Source organism: Pongo pygmaeus, chromosome 18 (genome assembly GCF_028885625.2).
Source record: "Pongo pygmaeus isolate AG05252 chromosome 18, NHGRI_mPonPyg2-v2.0_pri, whole genome shotgun sequence".
Taxonomy (NCBI): Eukaryota; Metazoa; Chordata; class Mammalia; order Primates; family Hominidae; genus Pongo; species Pongo pygmaeus.
The window spans coordinates 31394922-31414081 of NC_072391.2; the positions used below are offsets into that span (position 1 = coordinate 31394922).

The 19160-nt window shown below is 47.3% G+C and overlaps 1 protein-coding gene across 4 annotated transcripts in view; it reads left to right on the plus strand.

Annotated features, from left to right (window-relative positions):
- The window catches only part of LOC129015833 (SAGA-associated factor 29), an 89283-nt gene that overhangs the window by 46224 nt on the left and 23899 nt on the right, over window positions 1–19160 (plus strand). The window contains exons 1-2 of one of the 4 annotated variants that reach the window (XM_054454462.2): window positions 6604–6716; window positions 7435–7768. The gene's annotated coding sequence lies outside the window, so the exon portion shown is untranslated. Of the gene's footprint in view, window positions 1–6603; window positions 6717–7434; window positions 7878–19160 lie in introns of those variants that run through there. The other 3 variants (XM_054454463.2, XM_054454464.2, XM_054454465.2) reach the window with 3 other exon arrangements.

A 19160-nucleotide genomic window follows, 5' to 3' on the forward strand; every position in this document is an offset into this window, starting at 1 on the left:
AAAGAAAGAAGCAAAAAATCTAAAATAATAAATTTTATTACTGATGTCTTCTGGGAGATCAGCAAACCTGACCCCATTTAACAGAAGAGGAAAGTAAAGACCAGGGAGGCATGCATTCTCCAGTCTACAAATGTTTAGGGTACTAACCATGTGCCAGGCACTTGCTTGGTGCTGGGACTATAAAAGTAAACATGGAGCCGGGCACGGTGGCTCATGCCTGTAATCCCAGCACTTTGAGAGACCGAGGCGGGTGGATCACCTGAAGTCAGGAGTTCCAGACCAGTCTGGCCAACATGGTGAAACTCAGTCTCTACTAAAAATACAAACAATTAGCCAGCGTGGTAGCAGGCACCTGTAGTCCCAGCTACTCAGGAGGCTGAGGCAGAAGAATCGCTTGAACCCGGGAGGCAGAGGTTGCAGTGAGCCAAGATGGTGCCATCACACTCCAGCCTGGGCAACAAAAGCAAAACTCCATCTCCAAAAAAAAAAAAAAAAAAAAGTAAACTTGGGCCAGGCGCAGTGGCTCTTGCCTGTGATCCCAGCAAGATAAGTATGTGATCACATACATTGACAAGTATGTGATGATTCAGCACATATATCAATACTCTTGCATAGAAAAAAAGGAAATGGCTGGACCTGGTGCTGTAATCCCAGCACTTTGGGAGGCCAAGGCAGGGGGAATGGCTTGACCCCAGGAGTTTGAGACCAGCCTGAGCAACATGGCGAAATTCCCATCTCTACAGAAAATACAAAAGTTAGCCAGGTATGGTGGCTCGTGCCTGTGGTCCCAACTACTCAGGTGGCTGACGCCAGAGGATCACCTGAGCCTGGGGAGGTCATGGCTGCAGTGAGCGGTGATTGTGCCCCTGCACTCCAGCCTGAGCAACAGAGTGAGACCCTGGCTCAAAACAAAATTAAAAAAAAAAAAACAAAGAAAGAAAGAAAAACGGAATATACATGGCTTGTGCTTACCAGGTGTAGACATAAAGATTTTTCCCAACCCTCTTGCTTAAAATGTATCTTTAAAGAAACAGTTACTTTGTAGTATAGATTTTCCTTCAAGCTAAAATTTTTATAGCAATTGGGTCATGCCATAAAGCTCTTAAATATCTGGAAATAATTTTAAGGGAGCATTTTGGGACAGGGCAGTGGGAGCAGACCCCCACCCTGATCCAGGCTGTCTAAAGAACTTAATAATTGAACTGATCCAGATCATTCTGCCTTTTATTATCACTATCAATTCTCAACAATGTCAGTAATAAAATATGCCTCCCTGCCACTGCGAACTACTCCTAGGGAGTCCTCCTTACCTCTTAGCACTGTTAAAAAAAAAACGAGGCCAGGCGTGGTGGCTCACGCTGTAATCCCAGCACTTTGGGAGGCTGAGGAGGGCAGAATGGTTGAGCCAAGGAGTCTGAAACCAGCCTGGGCCACATGGCGAGATCTTGTCTATACAAAAAATACAAAAATTAAGACCGGGAGCGGTGGCTCATGCCTGTAATCCCCACACTTTGGGAGGATGAGGCAGGCAGATCACTTGAGGTCAGGAGTTCCAGACCAGCCTGGGCAACATGGTGAAACCCCTGTCTCTACTAAAAATTCAAAAACTAGCCCAGCATGGTGGCACCTGTAATCCCAGCTACTCAAGAGGCTGAGGAAGGAGAATCACTTGAACCCCAGGAGGCGGAGTTTGCAGTGAGCCGATATCGTGCCATTGCACTCCAGCCTGGGCGACAGAGCAAGGAGCTGTCTAAAAAAAAAAAAGAAGAAAAAAAACCCACCATACACAAAAAGCAAAAATTAGCTGGGTGTGGTGGTGTGTACCCGTAGTCCTAGCTACTTGGGAGGCTGAGGAGGGAGGATTGCTTGAGCCGGGGAGGCAGAGGTTGCAGCGAGCCAAGATTGTGCTATTGCACTCCAGCCTGGGTGACAAAGCAAGATCCTGTCAAAACAAAACAAAACAAAACAAAAAAAACACACAAAAAAACCCTGAGGTATCCATACTAGCCATTGATTCAGCCCATTCAATTTCTTTTATAGACAGTTTGACTAGTCAAGATCATACTTACAAAAAAAACCCATAAAAATGTCTACCGTCCTAAACTTATGATATTTAAGCTCCAGTGAAAATTCTCAAGTCTCAAATCTGTTTCCAGCTGGGGTCACTGACATCTGATGTCCAATGCCGTCGCTTCTGGGTTTTCACGTTCACCAGGGCTGGTCCTGGTCATCTTCTCCACTGGGCTGTCTGGCCCATGCCCCACGGGGTCAACATGGAGGGGTCTTTAACACCCAGGTGTATGTCAAAAAAACAGGGAGGGCAACATCGCACTGTAATTTTTGGTGAGGATAACAATTTAGGTTTCATCTGCTCTGGCTGACTTTCTGCCTGAGCGCCCCTGGATGGAGGTGCGCTCATCGAGCCGCCTGGTGGGTACCGGACTTCAAAGGTGGAGTTCTGCTGAAGGTCAAGAGGATCCCAGGGCTCAGTCAGGGGGACCTTGGAGCTCTGCTTGGCGGTTTGTCCAGCCTGCAGCATCAGTCCATCCTCTTAGGGAAGATGTATTCAAACAGTCTCTTGCAGGTCAAGTGCGTCTTCCTGGTGTCCTGATGGGTGGGGTGGTGGGTGGAGACCTGGGCCAGCTCTGCCGGGGAGCATTGCGCATTGCGGGTGTAGACGGGGTGCCCTGCAAACAATGCGTTGTCCCACCCCACCCATCCCTGGGCCACAGACACCGTCCCTTACCCTCCCTCCTCGGGCCGAGGGGCCGCGCCCCCCTACCCCATGCCCCAGCCCAGGTAGAATGAAGCGAGCCCAGACATCATCATCACCCCGGCAATGGCGCATCTATGCTCCCATTTTTGCAAGGAAAGTTATTTTCTTTTTCTTTCTTTTTTTTTTTTTTTGAGACGGAGTCTCACTCTGTCCCCCAGGCTGGAGTGCAGTGGCACGATCTTGGCTCACCGCCTCCGCCTCCTGGGTTCAAGCGATTCTCCTGCCTCAGCCTCCCAAGTACTGAGTAGCTGAGATTACAGGTGCGGGCCACCACGCCTGGCTATTTTTTGTATTTTTAGTAGAGACGGGTTTCACCATGTTGGCCAGGCTGGTCTCAAACTCCCGACCTCAGGTGATTCCCCCGCCTCAGCCTCCCAAAGTGCTGGGATTACAGGCGTGAGCCACCGCACCCGGCCAGAAAAATTATTTTCATTATTGAAAATAAAAGTAGGGGGGGCAATGAGATGTAAACCAAACTCTCCAAAGTGGTTATATCCTAGACTGGCCTTCTGGATAATTTTTACTTTCTCCTTTATAGACTCCAGATCTCTGTAGTGTTGGACTTTTGCACAATGTATATCTATATTATGATCAGAAAAAAAGGCAACATTTAAGAGTTAATGTCTTTCATCTCTTTTTCCTTTTGGATTGCAGGCACACTGTGCCACCTTCTGGTCATGATATGGCTACGTGTGCCTGCAGCGGGGACAAAAACCATTAAATTGTGAATAGTTAACAATTTCCTCTTTGCCATGGGAGGTCAGATCCTGAGAGAGCTGTGTGTGTGTGTGTGCGTGTGTGTGTGTCTGTGTGTGTGTGTGTGTTCTGAGAAATGGTCTCACTCTGTTGTCCAGGTTGGAGTGCAGTGCAGTGGCGTATTCACAGCTCACTGCAGCCTCAACCTCCTGGGCTCAAGTGATCCTCATGCCCCACCTCCCTGTACCCTACCATACCCAGCTGATGTTTTTTTTTCTTTGAGCCAGAGTCTTGCTCTGTCACCCAGGCTGGAGTGCAGTGGCACAATCTCAGCTCACTGCAACCTCCACCTCTCGGGTTCAAGTGATCCTCCTGCCTCAGCCTCCCTAGTAGCTGGGACTACCCAGCTAATTTTTTTTTTTTTTATGAGGCTGGAGTGCCGTGGCACCATCTCAGCTCACTGCAACCTCCGCCTCTTGGGTTCAAGCGATTCTCCTGCCTCAGCCTCACCAAGTAGCTGGGATTACAGGCATGCTCCACCACGCCCAGCTAATTTTTGTATTTTTAGTAGAGACAGGGTTTCACCATGTTGGCCAGGCTGATCTCGAACTCCTGACCTCAGGTGATCCACTTGCCTTGGCCTCCCGAAGTGTCGGGATTACAGGTGTGAGCCACCCCGTCTGGCCTGATTTTTAAATTTTTTTTTTTTTTTTTTTTTTTTTTGAGATGGAGTCTCGCTCTGTCACCCAGGCTGGAGTGCAGTGGCACGATCTCGGCTCACTGCAAGCTCCGCCTCCCGGGTTCATGCCATTCTCCTGTCTCAGCCTCCTGAGTAGCTGGGACTACAGGCGCCCGCCACCACGCCCAGCTAATTTTTTGTATTTTTAGTAGAGACGGGGTTTCACCGTGTTAGCCAGAATGGTCTCGATCTCCTGACTTCGTGATCCACTCGCCTCGGCCTCCCAAAGTGCTGGGATTACAGGCATGAGCCACCGCGCCCGGCTGATTTTTAAATTTTTTGTAGAGATGAGATCTCACTGTGTTACCCAGGCTGGTCTTGAATTCCTGGGCTCAAGCGGTCCTCCTGCCTCAATCTCAGTAGTAGCTGGGACTACAGGTGCATGCCACCACGCCTGGCTAATTAAAAAGAATTTTTTTGTAGAGACAGGATCTTACTATGTTTTCCAGGCTAGAGTGCAGTGGCACAATCATAGCTCACTGTTGCCTTGAACTCTTGGCCTCAAGTGATCCTCTAGCCTCAGCCTCCCAAAGCAGTGGGATTGTGGGCATGTGCCACTCTGGCCAGAATAGATGAGGGGAGATCATTTAAGACGGCATTGCTCAGTCTCACTAGTGGGCATACATCTCAGAGAAATCTTCACACAGACCACAGGGGAATAAGCATGAGGTTGTTTACTGTGGCATTGTTTGTGGTAGCCAGTAGTAGTTGGAGGCAACTTACAGGTCCCTCATAACTGAAATGTGGGTGCCCACTTCGAAATATTGCATGGTTGCTGTAAGTCATAGGTAAAGTGTGCACACAATGACAGGTGTTGAAAGCAGAGCGCTGAGGCCTGGCGCACTGGCTCACGCCTGTAATCCCAGGAACTTTGGGAGGCTGAGGTGAGTGGATTATCTGAGGTCAGGAGTTTGAGATCAGCCTGGCCAACATGGTGAAACCCCATCTCTACTAAAAATACAAAAAATTAGCTGGGCATTGTGGCGCGGGTCTACACTCCAGCCTGAGTGACAGAGTGAGACCCTGTCTCAAAAAAATTTTTTAAATAACAAATAAATAGAGAGGCCATGCAGAGCCCAATGACGAAGTGTGTCATTAAGTAGAAATAAGTAACTCAACCTTAGCACCAGCAATTAAAAAACAGAAAGCCTTTGCAGTTGTTTAGGGAAGGTGTCCCTACCTTGGCCTAGGGTGGATGTGGTGGAGGTGAAAAGTAGGTGGATTGTGTTATATGAATGAATACGCGTAAAGGATTTTGAACAGTGCCCGGTGCATAGCAAGTGCCAACAAATGTGTTTTTATATTGCAGACACGTGGTGGATTGAATGAGGGAGGGGAGGGAAAGGGTGATGTCAGGGATGACCCCCAGGTGCTGACTCAGGACATTGTACTAAGTAGGAGGTGAGACATGAAAACTGAGTATAGATCATTCTTTTGAGAAATGTGGATGTGGAGAAGACAGAGCAATTCCTTACATGTGGACAACACTCTAAAACACTTTTTAAAAAGTTAATCAATACATGTTTATTGTAGAAAAATCAGAAATTAACAATAAAATTTTAAAACAGGGCAGAGACCAACATAATTTAAAAAACAACTGTGAGCTCTACATCTCTCCTGATCAGTGACTAGGGTTGATTTTTTAAATTTATTTTATTTATTTATTTTTTAAGACAGAGTCTTGCTCTGTTGCCCAGACTGGAGTGCAGTGGCACAATCTTGGCTCACTGCAACCTCTGCCTCCTGGGTTCAAGTGATTCTTTCCTGCTTCAGCCTCCAGAGTAGCTGGGACTACAGGTGCGTGCCACCATGCCCAGCTAATTTTTGTATTTTTAGTAGAGACATGGTTTCATCATATTGGCCAGGCTGGTCTCAAACTCCTGACCTCGTGATTCGCCCACCTCGGCCTCCCAAAGTGCTGGGATTACAGGCGTGAGTCACCACACCTGGCCTAGCTAGGGCTGATATTTAACAATCAGGAGAAAGAGCCCCTGAGACCTTTACAAATGCAAAATTTGCAAAATCTCTCAAAGCATAACCTTCATAAAAGGCAGTAAGTAGAACTGCAGCTGGGTGGATGGGCATGTCATTCACTGACCTGACGCCCACAGAAAGAAATGCAAGTGTGATGGAAGAAAATGACGCATTAATTTTTGGGTTAAAATAGTTTCAGTGCTAACGCCTGAGATTCTCTAATAAACAGAAAAATACCGACGGGGCTGAGCGTGGTGGCTCATGCCTGTAATCCCAACACTTTGGGAGGCTGAGGCAGGAGGATCGCTTGAGCCCAGGAACTCAAGACCAGCCTACGCAACATAGCAAGACCCCCATCTCTACCAAAAAAAATTTAAAAATCAGCAGAACGTGTTGGTGTGTGCTTGTAGTCCTAGCTACTCAGGAGCCCTGATGGCACCACTGCACTCCAACCTGGACAACAGAGCAAGACCCTGTCTCAAAGAGAAAAAAAAAGAAAAAGAAACATGTGATGGCCAGGCACTGTGCTAGGTACTAGAAATACACAGGTGAACAAAAGATGATCCTAATCTCACAGGACTTGCAAGTTTTTCAAATAATCAACAAATAATTACAGACATTTGTAGTAAGAAACTTTAAGATACCAGGATGGCCTTCGATAAATACCATTGAGGCTACACGTCCATTGCACGTCCATATCCTTAGTACTTTCCTGAGAAGATTCCCTAAAAGTATGATTTCTGGTTCTAAAGATCTGCTTGTGTGTTGTTTTTTTTTTTTTGAGATGGGAGTTTCCCTCTTGTCATCCAGGCTGGAGTGCAGTGGTACAATCTCCGGTCACTACAACCTCCGCCTCTTGAATTCAAGCGATTCTCCAGCCTCAGCCTCCCCAGTCCCTGGGATTACAGGCACCCGCCACCACGCCCGGCTAATTTTTGTATTTTTTAATACAGATGGGGTTTCACCATGTTGGCCAGGCTGGTTTCGAACTCCTAAACTCAGGTGATCCGCCCGCCTCAGCGCCCTAAAGTGTTGGGATTACAGGCGTGAGCCACCGCGCCCGGCCTGTTTTTAATTAATTTTTTAACAACAGACTTTATTTTTTAGGGCATTTTTAGGTTCACAACAAAACTGAGCAGAAAGTACAGTTTTCATATTACCCCTGCGCCCATCCACCTCCAGCAAGCAGCAATCTGTTCGCTTTCAAGTTTTATTTATTTATTTATTTTTTGCATTTTGTTTTAAATAGAGTCTGGGGAAATGGGAGAAAACGCTGAAAACGCACAAGCACTTTGCTTGGTTAAATTAGGGTTCCGCCAAGAGCCGGAGCGGTGTGCCAAGTGAAAACTACATTTCCCACGGGGCAGCGGGTCACGTCACAGAGGAAAGACTACGCATGCGTGCACGGTCCGCGCGCGACTACGCTCATAAAAGGAAAAAAAGCGTGTGCGGGTCTCGACGTGCCGCCAATCTTCGAACGCAGGTCCGTGATCATCCGCTGACTCCGAAATAGCGTTCGAGGAACGCGCCTGCTCCCCTCGTCGCAGTTTCCAGCCCGACGAGCTTGTTTTGTCCGAGACTCGGTAGGTGGGGACGGGCCGTGGCCTGAGACCTCCGGCGAAACGCGGGAGCGAAGAGCTGAGTTCTCCCTCCGCGCCGCGGCTCCCGACCTCCCTGAGGCGGCGCGCTAGGGTCGGTGCGCACGCGCTCTGGGCGGGAAGGGTCCGGGCTCGTGGGGGTGGGGGCGGGAGGGGCGGGGCTCGGGGGAGGAAGGGGCGGGGCCAGGGGAGGGCGGGCCTTGCGCCCGGCCGCTCGAGGACTGCGCGTGCGTGCTTCCATCCCGAGCGAGGGTAGGAAATAGCGACACGCTGGGCTCGGCAAAGTGTGGGGAGTATAGGCGTGAGCCCCCGCGCCTGGCCAAAAAATGCCCGTCTTAAGAACAGCAAAACAGCCTCCTTCACCCTCGCTATCCTCCAGTTACCTCCTCCTCGGCTCGGGTTTGCACCCAGAGGCCTTAGTCTACTCTCACTAATGCCTTTTCTCGTCTAAGTCTTGAACCCTTGAGCCTCTAGTCAGGCTTTGGTCTCCACCACTCCACTAAAAAGGCTTCTTATCAAAGCCACCAGTGATCTCTAGGTGGCCAAATTTATTGTTAAGTTAGGTCTCAGTCCTGTAGCAGCATTTGATGCTGTGGATCACTGCCACATCTTGAAACACTGTTTTCATTTGGCTTGCTGAACGTTCACTTCCTTTGCCTCTGCTCTCTCTGGCTTCTCCTCTGCTGATTCTAACCTAGGCATCATCTCACATTTTTTTTTTATTAGAGACACGTTCTCTGTTGGCTCAGACTGGAGAACAGTGGTGCTATCACAGCTCAATGCAGCCTCGAACTCCTGGGCTTAAGCAGTCCTCCTAACCAAAGCCTCCCCAAATGCTGGAATTACAGGCATGAGCCACCAGAATCCCAGTTTCACATTTTAAATGTAAATACCGGCCAGGCGCTGTGGCTCACGCCTGTAATCCTAGCACTTTGGGAGGCCGAGGTGGGCAGATTGCCTGAGCTCAGGGGTTTGAGACCAGCCTGAGCAACGTGGTGAAATCCAGTCTCTTCTAAAAAAAAATAAAAAAAATAAAAAAAAATTAGCCGGGCGTGGTGGTGGGTGCCTGTAATCCCAGCTACTTGGGAGGCTGAGGCACAATAATCGCTTAAACCCAGGAGGTGGATGCTGCAGTGAGCCAAGATCGTGCCACTGCACTCTAGCCTGGGTGACAGAGCAAGACCCTGTTTAAAAAAAAAGAGTCCTAGAGGTGGAAGAAAATCCACATATAAGTGGACCTGCACAATTAAAACCTGCATTGTTCAAGGGTCAACTGTATAGCTATATTGAAAGAGATTTATTGTGATGGATTGGGTCACACTATTATAGAGGCTGAGAAGTCCCGAGATTTGCCATCTGCAAGCTGGAAGCCCAGGAAAGCAAACCCTCTGGAAACTCACAGACACACTCAAAAGTGTTTCACCAGCTATTTGGGAATCCCCTAGCCCAATCAGTTTGACACATGAAGTTAACCATCACATTTCCCTAGCTTTGTTTTTCAGTTGCCTCAATCATCATTTTACTGGTGATACTTTGAGTGTTGTCATAATAGCCTAATGGTGGATTGGCAGCTTCCACTTTTGTGATCTCTTTTACTATTGAATATGCTGAAGTCGTGACACAACTTGGAATTCAGAGGAAGAGCATAGGTTTTAGAACTTGCAGCCTTGCAGTCCCAGCTCAACTACCTATTTTTCCTGAGTTACCTAGCATAACCTATCTGAATTTCAGTTTCTTCACTATACTTACCATTCTGTTATCTATTTTATAAGATTGCTGTAAGGTTTAAATGAGAAACACTGGCATAAGTTGCAATACAGAGTCATTAAGGAAAAAAATTGTCTTCTCTTCTTAATGTCTCTTTAACCAATTGATGAATATAGATTCTATTTATTTATTTATTTATTTATTTTTGAGATGGAGTCTCGCTCTGTCACCCAGGCCGGAGTATAGTGGTGCAATCTCGGCTCACTGCAACCTCTGCCTCCCGGGTTCAAGCGATTCTCCTGCCTCAGCCTCCTGAGTAGCTGGGACTACAGGCATGCACCACCATGCCCAGCTAATTTTTTTTTTTTTTTTTAGTAGAGATGGGGTTTCACTGTGTTGGCCAGGCTGGTCTCGACCTCTTGACGTCACGATCCACCCGCCTCAACCTCCCAAAGTGCTGGGATTACAGGCATGAGCCACCACGCCTGGCTGCACATCTGGGTATTTTTTATTTTTGGTAGAGATAGAGCCTGGCTATGTTGACAAGTCTGGTCTCAAACTCCTGGGCTCAAGCAATCCTCTGTACTTGGCCTCCCAAGGTGTTGGGATTACAGGCATGAGCCAGTGTGACCCGCCTGTTTATTGGTTTTGTTAAATGCCTTGTCATGAGGCATTAAAAAGCCCATGATGGAAAGAAGATAGCCCCAGAGAAGGGATTCCAAATTCTTCACAAATTCTTCAGCGGATGAGTGGATTAAAAATGAGATCTATCCATACAATGGAATGTTATTTAACCATGAAAAGGAATGAAGTTACTGATACGTGCTGTGACATTGATGACCTTTGGAAACATGCTAAGTGAAAGAAGCCAGTCACATAAGGTCACAGAGTACAGTTCTATTTATATGAAATGTCTAGAATAGGCAAATGTACAAATATGAAATTAGAATAATAGCTGCCAATGACTGAGAGGAGAAGGGGGTGGGGAATGACTGCTAATGAGTATAAGGTTTTAAGGAGAGTTGGTGAAAATGTTCTAAAATTAGTGGTGATATTTGCACAACCTTGTGACTAACATAACACTGAATTGCACACTTTAAAAAAGTGAACTGGGGTGGGTGCGGTGGTTCACATTTGTAATCCCAGCACATTTTGGGAGGCTGAAGCAGGAAGATTGCTTGAGCCCAGTAGTTTGAGACCAGCCTGGGCAATATGATGAGACCTCATCTCAACAGAAAATTATAAAATTAGCTGGGTGTGGTGGTGCACACCTGTAGTCCCAGCCACTTGGGAGGCTGGGGCAGGAGGATTGACTGAGCCAAAGAAGTCAAGGCTGCAATGAGCTGTGATTGCACCACTTCACTCCAGCCTGGGCAATGAGAGTGAGACCCTGTCTCAAATAAATAGATAGAGAGATAAATAGAGAATTGTATGGCATGCAAATTGTCTCCATTAAGCTGTTTTTGTTGTTGTTGTTTTGAGACGGAATCGCACTCTGTCACCCAGACTGCAGTGCAGTGGTGCGATTTTGGCTCACTTTAACCTCTGCCTTCCGGATTTAAGTGATTCTTGTGCCTCAGCCTCTCAAGTAGCTGGGATTACAGGTGTGCGCCACCACACCCAGCTAATTTTTGTACTTTTTTAGTAGAGACAGTGTTGGCCAGGCTAGTCTCGAATTCCTGGCCTCAAGTGATCCGCCCACCTTGGCCTCCAAAAGTGCTGGGATTACAGGTGTGAGCCACCGCACCCGGCCCATTAAGTTGTTATTTTAAAAAGTCTGCCTAAACCTCTGAACTAGACAAACATGGGGCACATTCCAAGCAACTTAGCCAAGTTTAAAAGATCAGTACAGATTTCAACTGATGCTTGCCTCAGGGAAGCTAGATTTGGAGTTTGAGTTCAGCGGTGATTAACTGTTTAACAGAAACAAAACACCAAACTCTCAAGAACATAACAGAATCCAGAGTCTACAACACATCATCTACAATGTCCAGGATATAATCCAAAATTCTTAGACACAAGAAATGGCCTGGGCATGGTGGCTTATGCCTGTAATCCCAGCACAGCACTTTGGGAGGCTGAGGCAGGCAGATCACTTGAGGACAGGAGTTTGAGACCAGCCTGGCCAACATAGCAAAACCCCTTCTCTACTAAAAATACAGAAAAATTAGCTAGGTGTGGTGGTACACAGGAGGCTCAGGAGGCTGAGGCACAAGAATTGTTTGAACCCAGGAAGTGGAGGTTGCAGTGAGCTGAGATCGTGCCACCACTCCAGCCTAGGCAACAGAGCAAGACTCTGACTCAAAAAATAAAAAATAAAAAGGCCAGGTGCAGTGGCTCACACCTGTAATCCCAGCACTTTGGGAGGCTGAGGTGGGTGGATCACAAGGTCAGGAGTTCGAGACCAGCCTGACCAACATGGTGAAACCCCGTCTCTACTAAAAATACAAAAATTAGCTGGACGTGGTGGCACACACCTGTAATCCCAGCTACTCAGGAAGCTGAGGAAGGAGAATTGCTTGAACCCGGGAAGAAGAGGTTGCAGTGAGCCGAGATTGCACCATTGCACTCCAGCCTGGGCAACAGAGCGAGACTCTGTCTCAAAAAAAAAAAAAAAAAAGGAACGAAAATTTTAAAATATATTTTTACAAAACAGGAAATATGATCTGTGTTCACACAAAAAGGCAATCAACGGGCCCGGCGCAGTGGCTGATGCCTGTAATCCCAGCACTTTGGGAGGCTGAGGCAGGTGGATCACGAGGTCAGCAGATCGAGAGCATCCTGGCTAACATGGTGAAACCCCGTCTCTCCTAAAAATACAAAAAATTAGCCGGGCGTGGTGGCGGGTGCCTGTAGTCCCAGCTACTCGGGAGGCTGAGGCAGGAGAATGGCGTGAACCTGGGAGGCGGAGCTTGCAGTGAGCTGAGATCGTGCCACTGCACTCAAGCCTGGGTGACAGAGCAAGACTCCGTCTCAAAAAAAAAAAAAAAAGGCAATCAATGAAGATCAACCCCAAGAGGACCCAGATGTTGGTATCAACGGACAAGAATTCTAAAAGAGAATCAAAATAATTAGTTAAAATAAATTTTTTTAAAAATTTAAAGCAGTTATTAAAACTTTGTCAGGCCAGGTGTGGTGGTTCACACCTATAATCCCAACAATTTGGGAGGCTGAGTTGGGAGGATCACCTGAGCACAGGAGTTAAAGACCAGCCTGGGCAACATAGTGAGACCCCATCTCTACAAAAAGTTTAAAAATTAGCTGGATAGGCACAGTGGCTCATGCCTGTAATCCCGGCACTTTTTGGGAGGCTGAGGCGGGCAGATCACCTGAGGTCAAGAGTTGGAGACCAGCCTGGCCAACATGGTTAAACCCTGTCTCTACTAAAAATACAAAAATTACCTGGGTGCAGTAGCTGGCACCTGTAATCCCAGCTACTTGGGAGGCTGACGCAGGAGAATTGCTTGAACCTTGGAGGTAGAGATTGCAGTGAGCCGAGATCGCACCACTGCACTCCAGCCTGGGTGACAGAGCAAGACTCCGTCTCTAAAAAAAAAAAAAAAACAAAAAACAAAAAAAAAAAAAGGTGTAGGGGAAAGAAAGAAAGAAAAGATGTGGCCTTCTACGTCAGTGGGAACATGAGCATGCTAGGAGCCAAAAAGTTTAGGGTACTGGGCATTGCCTCAGCATTCCTAAGAATGCTTGAAACCTTGCTGGAATTGCTGAGCCTCTCAGGGTTTGGGACAGTTTTGTTTACACGATAGAATTGTGATAAGATTAGCTGGCACCCTCAGACTCTGATAAAACCAGCCACTTGGCCTGGAAGTGCAGTGTCCCCCCATCTGGCCTTCCAATTCGTTATGGTTCCAACCCCAGGGCCTCATTCCCACTTGCTTTGCACCAGCAGGCTTGGCATTTGTTCTCAGAAGGTCACAGAAACCTTTGCTTCTACTTAGAACATGTTTCCTGGGGAAGTTTAGACTTATGACTGACCAGATCCAGAGATAGCAGCACTTTGATGTAAAATCATAGGAAGAGCTTGTTCTTTCAGACAAGCCACTACCCAGTAGGCAAAGCTCAAACAAGAGATCCCTTAAATGGTGTGGTCTTTGGCCAGGCCATCATCGCGGGGTTATTCCTAGGTTTGGCAAGCGTCAGCGTTTCTTTTGCTTGTGCGATTGGCTCTTTGGCTCAATGTAACAGCAGACCCCTGGCCTCCAGATGAAAAGGGCCACTAGCGTTCACTAAGTGCATACTCTGGGCCAGCCGCAGCCTAGGACCTTTCTTAGATATTTGATCATCAAGTAGGTGCTCTTGTTTTAATTTTATTGAGACCCAGAAAGGTTAAATAATTCATGCAGGGTGAGTGTGAGGCTTTATGAGAACTTTACAGTTGTTCTCTCCCTTCCCCCTCCTTGGACTATTCCTGGAACATGAAGGTCCAGTTCCTTTCCCTGATGGCTGTATGGCAGGTGGCGTACTTCATTTCTTTGTGGGAAATTATACTTGTATTGATGCTGGGCATGCTGCTCACCTCTTCAGTGTTTTCCCAAGTAGGGTCTGACAAATGGGGATCCAAGCCCTCCTGTATTTCAGGCTTTATTTTGGGTACCAAGATGCAAAGACAATCCATTAAGATTTAGTTCTTGGCCGCTCATGGTGGCTCATGCCTGTCATCCCAGCACTTTAGGAGGCTGAGGCAGGAGGATTGCCTGCGCCCAGGAGTTTGAGATCATCCTGGGCAACAAGGCAAGACCTCATTTCTACAAAAAAAATTTAAAAATTAGCTGGGTGTGATGGTGCATGCCTATAGTCTCAGCTACTTGGGAGGCTGAGGTGGGAGGATCACTTGAGCCTGTGAGGTGCAGGCTACAGGGAGCCAAGATTGGGCCACTGCACTCCAGCTTGGGTGACAGAGTGAGACCCTGTCTCAAAAAAAAAAAAAAAAAAAAAGACTTAGTTCTTCTACTTTTAAGGGGCTGGAAGTCTGAGAAGTAGACTCTTCCACACATAGAAAGCAGTCTTTAAAGGGTGTATGTGCTCTGATTGTGGTTATATAACATTTACAGAAGGTGGATACAGAATGAAAATCATTTGAGGTTGTTGGGATTTGCTTTAAAACATCCTTTAATGTTGCATTTTTCTTTCACCTTAATTAGGGGAAAAAGGGAGATAATTGGAAACAGCGGGTGACCAGAGTGCTCTGGGGAGGCAGAGGTTCTGTAATAACTGTTGGTAGCCAAGGAGGCCGCAAAGAAGAGAGGGTGTGCGTGGTAAGAGTGTGTTGCCATTCGCCAGATACGTGCCAGAGGCAAGGGGCATCAGGGCAGTGGGCACAGTTAGATGTTCTGCTTTGAGAGTTTGTTGCTGATGGGATCCAGGGATAGCAAGAGCTTATTGTGAAATTATAAAATGAGGTGGTTCTGCCAGGCAAGGCACTACCCAGTAGGCACAGTGATCCTCCAGACCACGTGGTCAGCTCTCTCTCTGAAAGTTTCAAACTCTGTGTGTGTCTGTGTGTCTTTGTCAGCAAAAGCTTTTATGAGATACACACCATTTTTTCTTGTTATATGTACATGGGATATCTTTAAAGGAATACCCAAGAAACAACTAGTTGCCTGAAGCGACAGGAGTTTCGTTGTATTTCAAAAATAATCTGAATTTTTTTACTATGTGTGTATATTGTTAACTCAAAGTTTTGTATGTGTGTGTTTTTCTAGAGAAACAGACTTTTTTTTTTTTTTTTTTGAGACAGAGTCTCACGATGTCACCCAGGCTGGAGTGCAGTGGCGTAATCTCGGCTCACTGCAACCTCCGCCTCCTGGGTTCAAGCGATTCTCCTGCCTCAGCCTCCTGAGTAGCTGGGACTGCAGGCGTTCCCGAGTAGCTGGGACTACAGGTGCACACCACCACACCTGGCTAATTTTTGTATTTTTAGTAGAGACGGGGTTTTGCCATGTTGGCCAGGCTGGTCTTGAACTCCTGACCTCAGGTGATCTGCCCGCCTTGGCCTCCCAAAGTGCTGGGATTAGAGGCTTAAGCCACCGCGCCTGGCCAAGAGAAACAGACTTTATGAACAACCACATGAGACAATGAGACAGGTGATGAGGGCCTCAACTAAAACAATGACAAGCGTGGTGGGAGAGAGGGGGCTGGATTCCCAGCTTGGGAAGCCAGCTGTGCAGCGATGCTGTTAACCAGCATCTAGAAGGCAGAGCAGTGCGGGACTGGAAGTGTGAGCATCTGCGGGTGCATCTCAGTGGGATTATTCAGGGGGCAGTTGGAAGTCTGAATTGGGAGCCTTGGAAAGAGGTCAGGGTTGATGACACTGATTTAGAAGTTTAGCCTGAAGCTGATGAGAATGCTTAGGGAGTGCTTAGAGAATGAGAAGAGGATCCCGGAGCGATCTTCCACTGGGGTAGAGAAGGAGGCGGCAAAAAACCAGAATGGTGGTTAGAGACACTGGGGAGCGTGGAGGCCTGGTGTGTTAGCATTCTCCAGAGGGACAGAACTGATAGAGTGTGTATATATATATACACACATATGAGTTTATTAGGGAGAATTGCCTCACACGATTATGAGGTGAAATCCCATGATAGGCCATCGGCAAGCTGAGGAAAGAGAGAAGCTGGTAGCATAATTCAGTCCAAGTCCGCCAGCCTTAAAACCAGGGAAGCCAACAGTGCAGCTCTCAGTCTGAGGCCTAAGGCCTGAGAGCCTCTGAGAGGTGTAAGTCTCAGAGTCTAAAGGCCAAAGAACCTGGAGTCTCATGTCCAAGGGCAAGGGGAGAGGAGGCCAAGTGTCCGGCATGACACAGAACAGAGCCAGCACGCGGAGTCAGCAAGCTGCTAGTCCCCCTTCTTCCGCCTGCTTTGTGCCAGCCACGCTGGCAGCCAACTGGACGGTGCCCACCCATATGGAGGGTGGGTCTTCCTCTCCTAGTCCACTGACAAATGTCAGCCTCTTCTGGCAACACCCTCACAGACACACCCAGGAACAGCACTTCACCAGCCGTCTAGGCATCCCTCAATCCAGACAAGTTGTTACCTAGGATTAACCATCACACATGGAAATCTAGAGAGTGGAGCTTTGAGGTGCAGCATATAAGCAGGTGTGCAGTGCAGCAGAAAGGTCCAGGAGCTGCCAGGAGCTCCCTGGGAGCTTGAGGGTGGGCTGAGGCATGAATGGGAGAAGTGACGATGGTAGGTATGGTAGTTCTTTGTTTTTTTTTTTGAGACGGAGTCTCGCTCTGTCACCCAGGCTGGAGTGCAATGGCGCGATTTTGGCTCACTGTAACCTCTGCCTCCTGGGTTCATGCAATTCTCCTGCCTCAGCCTCTAGAGTAGCTGGGACTACAGGCACCCGCCACCACACCTGGCTAATTTTTGTATTTTTAGTAGAGATGGGGTTTCACTATGTTGGTCTCAAACTCCTGACCTCGTGATCCACCTGCCTCGGCCTCCCAAAGTGCTGGGATTACAGACGTGAGCCACCGCGCCCAGCCCGGTATGGTAGTTTTATGGTGAAGGAAAGGATAGTGATTCAGTCAGCATTTATTGAGAACCCAGTGTGCCAGGCTCTCTGCTAGGTATGGAGAATAAAGTGATCCCTACCCTCAAAGACTGGACAAACTAGGGGAGGAGACAAATGTATACAAAGAAGATTTGAATGTGATTTGGTAGATACAGTGCTAGAAAGAGGGCCTTAGGGGGCCAGGCATGGTGGCTCACACCTGTAATCCCAGCACTTTGGGAGGCCGAGGCGGGCGGATCACAAGGTTAGGAGATTGAGACCATCCTGGCTAACACGGTGAAACCCCGTCTCTACTAAAAATACAAAAAAATTAGCCAGGCGTGGTGGTGGGCACCTGTAGTCCCAGCTACTCAGGAGGCTGAGGTGGGAGAATGGCGTGAACCCGAGAGGCAGAGCTTGCAGTGAGCCAAGATTGTGCCACTGCACTACAGCCTGGGCGACAGAGCAAGACTCTGTCTCAGAAAAAAAAAAAAAAAAAAGAAAAGGAGAAAGAAAGAGGGTCTTAGGGGAACAGAAAGGCAACTTAACCCTGCCTAGAAGACTGGGAGTTTCAGTTTGTGATCAGTGGAGGAGGTGACTTGGTGCTAAGCTAGATCTTAAAGATTAAGTAATTAACTGAGAGGATTAGGAGTGATTTGGATGTCCCAGATAGAGGGAACAGTGTGAACATAGGGCAGGCATGGAGATAAGAAATTATGTGGGGCTGGGCATGGCGGCTCACATCTGTAATCCCAACACTTTTCAGAGCCAAGGCGGGCAAATCACTTTGGGCTCAGGAGTTCAAGACCAGCCTGGGCAACATGGTCAAACCTGGTCTCTACAAAAATTACCTGGGCGTGGTGGTGCACACCTGTAGTCCCAGCTACTCAGGAGGCTGAGCCTGGAGAGAGACTTGCTTGAGCCCGGGAAGCAGAGGTTGCAGTGAGCCAAGATTGCACCACTGCATACTAGCCTGGGCAACAGAGTGAGACCCCATCTCAGCCTCCCAAGTAGCTGGGATTACAGGCGTGCACCACCATGCCCAGATACTTTTTTTGTATTTTTAGTAGAGACCAGGTTTCACCATGTTGGCCAGGCTGGTCTCAAACTCCTGACCTCAGGTGATCTACCCACCTTGGCCTCCCAAACTGCTGCAATTACAGGGTGAGCCACCGTACCCCACCAGTTAATTGGCTTTTAAAGTACATTCAATTATAAAATCATTACCATAATCCAATTTTAGAATATTTTCTGGACACACTGATTTTCTTTTCATTTTCTTGACTTTTAAAAATATTATTTATTTTTATTTTTTTAAGGCTTTAGCTTCAATATGATTTTTTAAATATTTTTATTATGGAAAATTTCTAGCCATAGAGAAGTAGAACTGTATAAGGAATATCCATGTTGAGCATAGTAATTTGGAGTCTTCTCTGGGTAGAGATGTTCAACCAGTGAGTGAGTATCTTAGTTCATTTGGGTTGCTGTAACAAAATACCTTAGGCTGGATATTTGTAAACAATAGAAACATATTGCTTATAGTTTTGAAGGTACCATCTTTGAAGCACAGAGCAAGCCCTCACCAGATGCTGAATCTGCTGGCACCATGATCATGGACTTCCTAGCCTCTAGAGCAATGCATTTCTGTTGTTTATACATTACCTAGTCTAAAATATTTTGTTAAAGCAGCCAAATGGATTAAGACAAATTGGTACCAGAAGTGGGGTGCTGCTGTAACAAATACCTGAAGATACGGAAGCAGCTTTGGAACTGGGTAGTGGGTAGAGACTGAAGGAGTTATGACGTTCATACTAGAAAAAGTTTACATTGTCGTGAACAAATCATTAAGCACAGGTGTGGTAAGGGCACAGGAGGAGAGCTGTAGAGAAAGCCTCAGTCTTCTTAGAGATTCCCTAAGAGGGCATGAACAGAATGTTGGTAGAAATATGGATGGTAAAGTCCATTCTGATGAGATCTCAGATGGAAATGAGGAACATGTTAGTGGAAACTGGGGGACAGGTGATCTTTGTTATAAAGTGGCAAAGAACTTGGCTGATTTGGGTTTGTGCCTGTTGACCTAAAGGAACAAGCCTAGGCAAAATTAATGTAGAGTTTATTTGGGCCAAGGTTGAGGACTGCAGCCTGGGACACACTTATA